The sequence below is a fragment of the Ictidomys tridecemlineatus genome, chromosome 10 (genome assembly GCF_052094955.1).
Source record: "Ictidomys tridecemlineatus isolate mIctTri1 chromosome 10, mIctTri1.hap1, whole genome shotgun sequence".
NCBI classification, from domain to species: Eukaryota; Metazoa; Chordata; class Mammalia; order Rodentia; family Sciuridae; genus Ictidomys; species Ictidomys tridecemlineatus.
In genome coordinates this window covers 133044897-133053081 of record NC_135486.1, presented here as the reverse complement: position 1 = coordinate 133053081, position 8185 = coordinate 133044897, and the positions used below count along the sequence as shown (strand labels likewise).

General features: G+C 52.7%; 1 long non-coding RNA gene and 1 other non-coding gene across 2 annotated transcripts; one reads left to right on the top strand and one right to left on the bottom strand.

Moving 5' to 3' along the window:
* The first annotated feature begins 975 nt into the window (after window positions 1-975).
* Window positions 976-1082, top strand: LOC144367679 (U6 spliceosomal RNA). The gene has a single exon (XR_013427213.1). It is a non-coding gene; the product is annotated as a U6 spliceosomal RNA (small nuclear RNA).
* Window positions 1083-3026: 1944 nt separating this feature from the next.
* LOC144367548 (uncharacterized) lies at window positions 3027-8057 on the bottom strand. The gene is made up of 2 exons (XR_013427042.1): window positions 6885-8057; window positions 3027-4836 (listed from the first exon to the last, which is right to left on the bottom strand). It is a non-coding gene; the product is annotated as an uncharacterized LOC144367548 (long non-coding RNA).
* Between the last annotated feature and the right edge of the window lie 128 nt (window positions 8058-8185).

Sequence of the window (8185 nt, the reverse complement as noted above, 5' to 3'; positions counted from 1 at the left end):
GATGGACAGGATAACTTACGTTGCCATCAGGGGTGTCCACGCCTGGACATCCACCCAGGAACAAACAAACAAACAAAAAAGCAAGTGGTAGGTACGCGTGTCCCACAGGAATCGGGAAGGTGGCCGCCGCCTTTGACTTCGGTTTTCTCCGATTTCCCGGAATTTCTGCCACTCTGACACACACACACACGTGCTGAACATTCTCAGCAACCCCAAATCAGGATCCAGGAACGTCTCGCGTGTGTGAGCGGACTTATCCTGGTTCACTGTATCCCCGTTAGGAGAGTCTATTCCTCTTTGGGAAGAGAAATAAAAGCATAAATATCTTCCTTTAAAAATGCTGCAGTGCGGTCATACTAATAGAGTTGACGGTCTTGCCCAGATTTCTTTCTTTCTTTTTTTTTTTTTTTGTATTAGGGATTGAACCTCGAGGTGCTTAACCACTGAGCCACATCCCCAGCCCTTTTTAAAAAATCTTATTTAGAGACAGGGTCTCCCTGAGTTGCTTAGGCCTCACTAAGTTGCCGAGGCTGGCTTTGGACTTGCCATCCTCCTGCCTCAGCCTCCAGAGCCGCCGGGATCACAGGTGTGCGCCACTGCGCCCAGCCTGGTCTGCATTTCTCAAAACCCCGTCTCATCCTCGGACATAGGAGAAAGTCTCCTGCTACGCTCGGGAGCCGGCTTGGTTCCCACGTCGCATGGAGCCCCAGGTTTTCTGGGATTAGAAGGTGGGCCCTTGGACTGCTCTGTTCCCAGCTCCTTGGGGAGTGACAGGAAGGAAAGGTGGTCTCTGCCCTCTGAGAGCCCTCCTGGGGAGGGGGAGGGCTGTGGCCACAGGGCACAGGGGCTTTCCATCTGGGCAGAGAGCTGGGGACCTGATATTGGACAGAACAGCGGCCAAGCGAGGAAACAGGGAGAGCCGAGAAGTCAAGGAAGCGGGAACATGGTTTTCAAAATGAATAAAACAGAAAAACAGTGCTCGCTTCAGCAGCACATATACTAAAATTGGAACGATACAGAGAAGATTAGCATGGCCCCTGCGCAAGGATGACACGCAAATTCGTGAAGCGTTCCATATTTTTTATGCAATGAAGAAATAAAACTTTCATTATATTCCAAAAAATAAATAAATAAATAAAACAGAAAAACAATCGCACCTCTCCCCCAACAAATAGAATCCTATGGGGACCAACGAAATCTCTCCCTCTCTCTTGGAGGATCCAAGTCACTTGGACACCCAGGAGCCCTTAGGACTCCAGCCCTGGTACAGAACTCCCATTTGTGGAACTCCTTGTTTCCAGGGGCGGAGAGCTCCGGGCCTCGGACCCCCTGTACCCAGGGTCCTGCTTCACCTGAGTCTGCCCTGCCCCTGGCCCTGCTCCCAATCCCACGCGGATCAGACTCTTCTCCGCCACGCACAGCTGCTCCGGGGTGAACCGACATGAGTGATAAACCCAGGTGGCTCTGACCCCAGGTGGGACCCTGGCGATCTTTTCTGGTTGAGCTGAAACAATAAGTTATTTATTGATTGATTTCGGCGTTGGGATGGAGCCCAGCGCCTCTCCGACGCCAGGTGAGAGCTCCACCGCGGGGCCACACTCCCAGCCCAACGCTGTGTTTTCTTCTTGTATCCGGGAGGGAACCCAAGATCCGTAACCACTGGACCATATCCTGCACCCCTGTTTGATATTTCATGTAGAGACGGGGTCTCACTGAGTTGCTTAGCGCCTCAATAAGTTTCTGAGGCTGGCTTTGAACTCTTGATCCTCCTGCCTCAGCCTCCCCAGCCGCTGGGATGACAGGCGTGCGCCTCCACGCCCGCCTGGCTCATAGGTCCTCTTTGTCTTGTTCCTGGAGGGTTCAGGAATCCTGCGCTTTGGCTTCCCCTCTGCTTTAAGAGCCAGATGTGGACATGCATCCCTGGCCCCGGCCTCCCTTTGTCACGGCCCGATGCCCATTTGAGCGTTCATTCCTGGATTCATTCGCTCAGCTTGGTGAGGACCTAGCCCCGGGCACGTGGGGACCCGGCAGAGTTTGAGGGCCAAGGTCCGGGAGACCCCCTTGGAGTCTCTCTGTCTCTCACACCTGCGTGGGGTCTGTCGGCCAATCCTGCTGGTTCTCCAAGCCGACTGAGAACCAGCCACCTCCAGCCACCGTGGCGACGGGCTGGTCCTCACCACGTTCATTGGGATCCTCGCTGGGCTTCCTTAGCCCTGCTCCTGGCCGCACCCTCGGGTGCCCACCCCAGTCCAGCAGCAGCTGCTGGTCCTGCACAAGTCACACCAGTCCCTGGCTCACACCCTCCCAGCCCTCTCCGAGGTGCCCAGCGGTCAGCCTCACACCCCCCCTCCACTCCGCACCCCTGATCCCGGCTCTCCCTCAGCCTGGGCTCTCTGTCCTTGGCGTTAGCTGCAGCCTCTGCTTAGGCCATCCTCCTGCCCAGCCACGTGACCCTCACCTCATTGCCTCTATGCCACCTCCTCAGACAGGTCCTCCCTGGTCACCCAGTGCCAAGTACCTTCCTCCCCACCCCGGCCCCCAGACCCCCTTCCCTCCTTTACGTTTCCTTCCTGCATTTGATCATTGGAATTCGGCATTCAGTATTGTACGTATTTTTCTTGTGAATATGTTGATCTGTTTCTCTTTCTCTCTAGAATCTCAGCTCCACGATGTGGGGATTTTAGCATTTTTGTTCACTAAGGTGCCTGGGGCACCGAGGCCAAGGGTCAGCACACTTTCCCTGCCAAAAGCCGGAGAGTAAATCTTCTAGGTTTTTGCATGCCACACAGTCTCTCTGTTGCAACCACTCAACTCTGCCATTGTAGTGTGAAAGCAGCCATAAAAAAATACCTGAAAAGATGGGCGTGTCTGGGTTCCAATAAAACTTTATCGATAAACATAGTAGTTCACTAACTCCTGCCTGGAACATTGCCTGACCCCCAGTTAATATTTGTTGGTTGAATTCTTGAAGGGAGATGTATCGGTCAGCTTTCCATCTCTGTGACAAAATACCAGAGAGAATCAACTTAAAGAGAAAGAAAGGTTTATTTGGGCTCATGGTTTCAGAGGCTTCAGCCCATAGTCACTAGGCCCTGTGGCTTTGGGTCTTTGGTGAGGGAGTACATCATGGTGGGAGAGGTCTGTTAACCCCACAGTGTCCAGGAAGGAGGAGTGGGGAGGGAGAGGAAGGGGCACAGGTCCCCATATTGCCTTCCAGGGTGGGCACATCCCCATAGACCTCAATTCCTTCCACTGGGCCCCACCCGCTAAAGTCTTCACCACCTCCCAATAGTGTCAACACTGGGGACCAAGCCTTCAACACAGGGCCTTGGGGGGACATTCAGGATCCACATTACAGCAGGAGACAGGGTCACTACAGAAGCAGAGACAGGCGGATGACGCAATTTCAGACAGTATTTGGTACCATCAAGAAAATAAAGAAGGGGTCAAGACAGAGGGGATGGTGACTCTGTGCCTGGGCTAACAAGGGACACCTCCCTGCCCCCCCCAGGTGACATTGAGCTGAAGCAGGACCGGCCCCCTGAAGACTGGGAGCAGAGGGTCCCAGGCAGAGGGACCAGCAGAGGAGAAGATTTGGAGTGGGGACCAGCTTGGTGCACATTCAGGGACTGAAAGCCACCCACAGGGCGGCCACACGCTCAGGAGACGAGGTGCAGGACGACCCTGCGCGAGGGGCAGAGGCCAGGTCACTGAGGGTCCGACCATTCCATTTTGGTCCCTTTTATTATTATTATTTTAAAAATCATTTTAATTGTGGTAAAATCTGCAGAACACAAATTTACCATTTTAACCACTTTGAAGCTGCAGGTCTGGGGTCCTGAGCACACTCACTCCACACCGCCCCTCCTCCAGCCCCCCGAGACCCCAGCCTGGCTCCTCACAGGACGTCCAGCCCAGGAACCTCACATCGGGGGGACTCAGGTAGTATCTGTCCTCTGGTGCCGGGCTCATTTGGATCAGAGCTAGGTCCCCAAGGTGCATCCACATCCTAGTGGGCGTCAGAATCTCCTTCCTCTTCAGGTGGAGGCAGCGTCCATGATTTGCTTATCTCGTCACCCATCTGGGGACACTTGGGTGGCTTCCCCTTTTGACCCTTGTGACTCATGCTGATCTAAGCACGGGGTGCAGCCATCTGAGTCCTTTCGCTGGCTCCGGGAGTATCCCCAGGAGAGGAAACTGCTGAATCACTTCCAGTGGGATTGTCCACGCAGGGCCCCCCCGGGAGGGAGGCCCCCAGGGCCTGGCTGCAAGAGGAGGATCCCCCGGGCTGCCCTGAGGGTCCCTGCTTACAGTGGGGAGGGGAGGGAGAGGAGGAGACCCTGCAGAAGCCCCGTGTGCCGGGGTCCGGGTGGGAGATGGCATTAGCTGGAAGCCCCCTGTCTGGCCTGGGGAGGCCACAGGGTGCAGACAGATAAACAAATGGTCCCAGGAACAGAACAGAAAGCACGGCAGGAGGCGTGCGTGGAGCTGGGGTGGTAGGATTACAGGAAGAGGCTTCATTTTGATGCTGTTTACCTGATTCTCAGTCAACCGTGCTGTGGATGCTCAGAATGGTAATCCCAGGTGACTCTGTGGTCAGTGGCCGGGTTTGGCCCCCCTGAGCCTCTTGGGCGAAGGTGTTGACTAGGACACAGGCACCCCAGAGCGGGGGAAGGGGATTCCGGAGGCGGTTTGGGAGCCTCGAGGGTCGGGGTCTGACACTGCCACTGAGTGTTGGTGGCTGAGCTGGGGACGGCTGAGCTTTTCCTCTGCCGAATACCAGTTGAGGGATTTGAGACAAGTGGCCAGCTCCCACCGATCCCCTGGTTTCTGTGCCTGGAAAATGGTGATTATTAGTTGGGTCGATCATCCACTTCCTCCTCCTCCTCCTCCCCCTTCCTTTTTTCGGGCAGTGCTGGGGATGGAACCCAGAGCCTCAGTCTCAGAGCCTCACGTGTGCCAGGCAAGCACTCTGTCCCCAAGCCACCTCCCCAGCTCCTCTTCCTTCAGGGGAGGGCAGGGACCTGTGTTTTGTTTACTACTGCATCTATAGCGACGAACCCAGAACCCAACATTCGCAGGCCTGCGGTACATACGTTCACCTTACTCATTTTTTTAAATAAAAAAAGTTAATCAAAGCCAGGTGTAGTGGCTAGGCAATTTCAAACAAAGGACTGGGATGTAGCTCTGTGGGGGAGAGCTTGCCTAGAACCCACGAGGCCCCGGGTTCCATCCCCAGCACCCCATAAACACACACACTAAAATTGATCAAGGTGTACCTTTTACAGAGCAAAGTGCAACCTTTGGGTCAGACTCAAAGCATTCTACTCATTTTTTGTGACACTGGGGATTGAACCCAGAGCCTTATGTGTGTCTGGCAAGTGCTTTTCCGCTGAGCTACACCCCCACATTTTTTTTTTTAAATTTTGAGACAAGGTCTTCAGCTGACCTCAAACTTTTGAATCTCTCTGGGCTGGGGATGTGGCTCAAGCGGTAGCGCGCTCGCCTGGCATGCGTGCGGCCCGGGTTCGATCCTCCAGCACCACATACCAACAAAGATGTTGTGTCCGCCGAGAACTAAAAAATAAATATTAAAAATTCTCTTTCTCCTCTCTCACTCTCTCTTTAAAAAAAATAAAAAAAATAAAAACTTTTGAATCTCCTTCCTCAGCCTCCCAAGTAGCTGGGATTCCAGGTGTGTGCCACTGCGCCTCGCTGTAGTCATGTTTCCTTTTTCTTTTTTTGTGATGCAGGGGATTGAATGCAGGGCCACTCTTCCACCGAGCCACCTCCCCAGCCCTTTGTATCATTTTGAGACAGGGCCCAGCTAAGTTGCTAAGGCTGGCCTTGAACTTGCGATCCTCCTGCCTCGGCCTCCTGAGTCACTGGGATTACAGATGTCAGCCACCTTCCCCAGCTCAATGCATTTAAAAATACTTAGGAGTAAATAAAAAAATATGTATATGTGTGTATATAGAGATATATATTAAAAACCATGTGTGGGGGGGATTGTGGCTCAGTGGTAGAGCGCTCGCCTAGCACCTTGAGGCACCGAGTTTGATCCTCGGCACTACATAACATAAGTAAATAAAATAGAGGAATTGTGTCCATCTAAAATTTAAAAAAGAAAAAAAAGGAACTATGTAATTACTACCAGATCAAGTGATCGGCCAGCCCCATCTCCTTAGCAGGGTCTCTCGCACCCTTCCCCGGTCCACATCCCCGATGACAACCATCACTCTGACTCGAGTCCACATGTTAGTTTTGCCTGTTCCCAAACATCATCTGAACGTTATCGTGACAAATGTGCTTTCTCCCATCTGCCTGCTCTTGCTCCATATTAGGCTTTGGAGACTCACACACACACACTCCTGCTGGAACATTTTTTTTGTGGACGTGTTTGGGTGGACATAAGCACCCTCCCGGAGAGGACGAAAACTGCTGTGTCACCCTGTAGTTGCACATTTAGCTTTGGTAGAAATTGCACAGATTTTATTGCAAAGGAGTTGACTTTGCGTGTCTGTGATGACTAATGGGAGTCGAAGGGATTCCCATATTGCCCAATTGAAAAAAAAAAAAACGTATTGAAAGAATGAATGAATACAGAGGATGAGAACGGAAATAAATCCAGCTTCGCCACTCGTCCTGCCTAAAATCCATTCCGAGCTCCCTATTGCCCCCCCCAGGCTAGTGGCCAACAGGATCCTGCATGCTGTGGCCCCTCCCACCTGTCCCAGGCTGAACCCTTCCCTGTCCCTCTCTGGGGCTCCTGTCACGCCAGTGGTGCTTGGTTTCCTTCAAGAACCTTCTGTTTCCTGGCTCTTCCATGAGCTCCTTTGGTCTTGATCACGGAACACAATCCCAGACTCATTTCTTGTACTTACCTCCAAAACCCTTTCCTCCAGGAAGTCTTCCTGATTTCCACCCGTAGCACGCCAGGGCTCCTTCAGGCTCGGTTAGGTTCACTTTTTTCTTCCTAGCTCTTAACCACAGTTGTAAATACAATTTCTTTACCCGATTATTTGACTAACATATCTGTTGCTTTATGTAATACTCCAAAACATAACCAAGACACAACTCTTTAAGTTCTTTAAGAGTTTGAAAGGTTCCTAACCAAACACCAGGCATACCGGGCGGGCGGGATGGCACATGTCTGTAATTCCAGAGACTCTAGAGGCTAAGACAGAGGATCGTAGGTTAGAGGCCAGCCTCAGGAACTTTAGTGAGACCACATCTCAAAATGAAAGTCAATAAATAAAAATGAGAATAAATAAATAAACTCAGTGGTAAGGTGCCCCTGAGTGTCATCCCCAGCACCCAAGCCAAAATAAGACATCAGGCATTTACTAGAGGGTCAATAAATAGATGCTGACTGTATGCACCTTGTAGTAACAGCACAGGGAGGATTGTCACCGGCAAGTCATTATTTCTTAGGAAACTCACTCTGAGGGGGACCTGGGTCAACACAAAACTCCACAGAAACCCGATCTCCTTTCTCCCTCCCCTGACCAGATCCTTTAGGGGGTCCCAAGTGCAAACACGGTTCCTGTTTCACTGGCTGCAGCTGTTCTGTGTGTGTCATAGAAGCTGGGCAGGGGGCAGGGGAGGGGAAGGGCTTTGCTGGAATCACCCGAGGCCCACCTCCCAGGCCTTCGGAGGGGACATGGCAGAATGTGACCATGATCCATTTCCCCCTCCCCAACCAGACCCCCTCAGTTACAAGGTGCATTTTAGTCACTTCCTTGACAAACTACTCTGCCTCCGTGGGCCTCAGTCTGCAAAACGGGGACACTCTTAGGCCCCAGCCTGGGCTGTAGTGTGACAGTGACTTCAGGTGAATTGCTGAGCCCAGGCCTTGGGCTAGTTATTATCACATCCTTGGGCCTCAGTTTTATTGTCTCCGGGATGAAGATAAACAACCCTGTTATTTCCTGGGTGGAATTCAGAGTGCTGCAAGGCAGGTGTGCTTCACCCACAGGTGGGGGGCCACAGGTGTTTGCAATGGAGATCAGCGTCCTGGGGCCAACTTTCACTGCCTGCTGACTGGGTGACCTTGAGCAAGTCACTTCGCCCCCTCCCCCCCCCCCCCGCTCCAGCCTCAGTTTCCCCACTAGGAAGGGGTCGGTGGACGGGAGTCTGCACTTCCTGCTGTCCGTCTTGCGGCCAGCTGGCCCGCCCGGCTCCT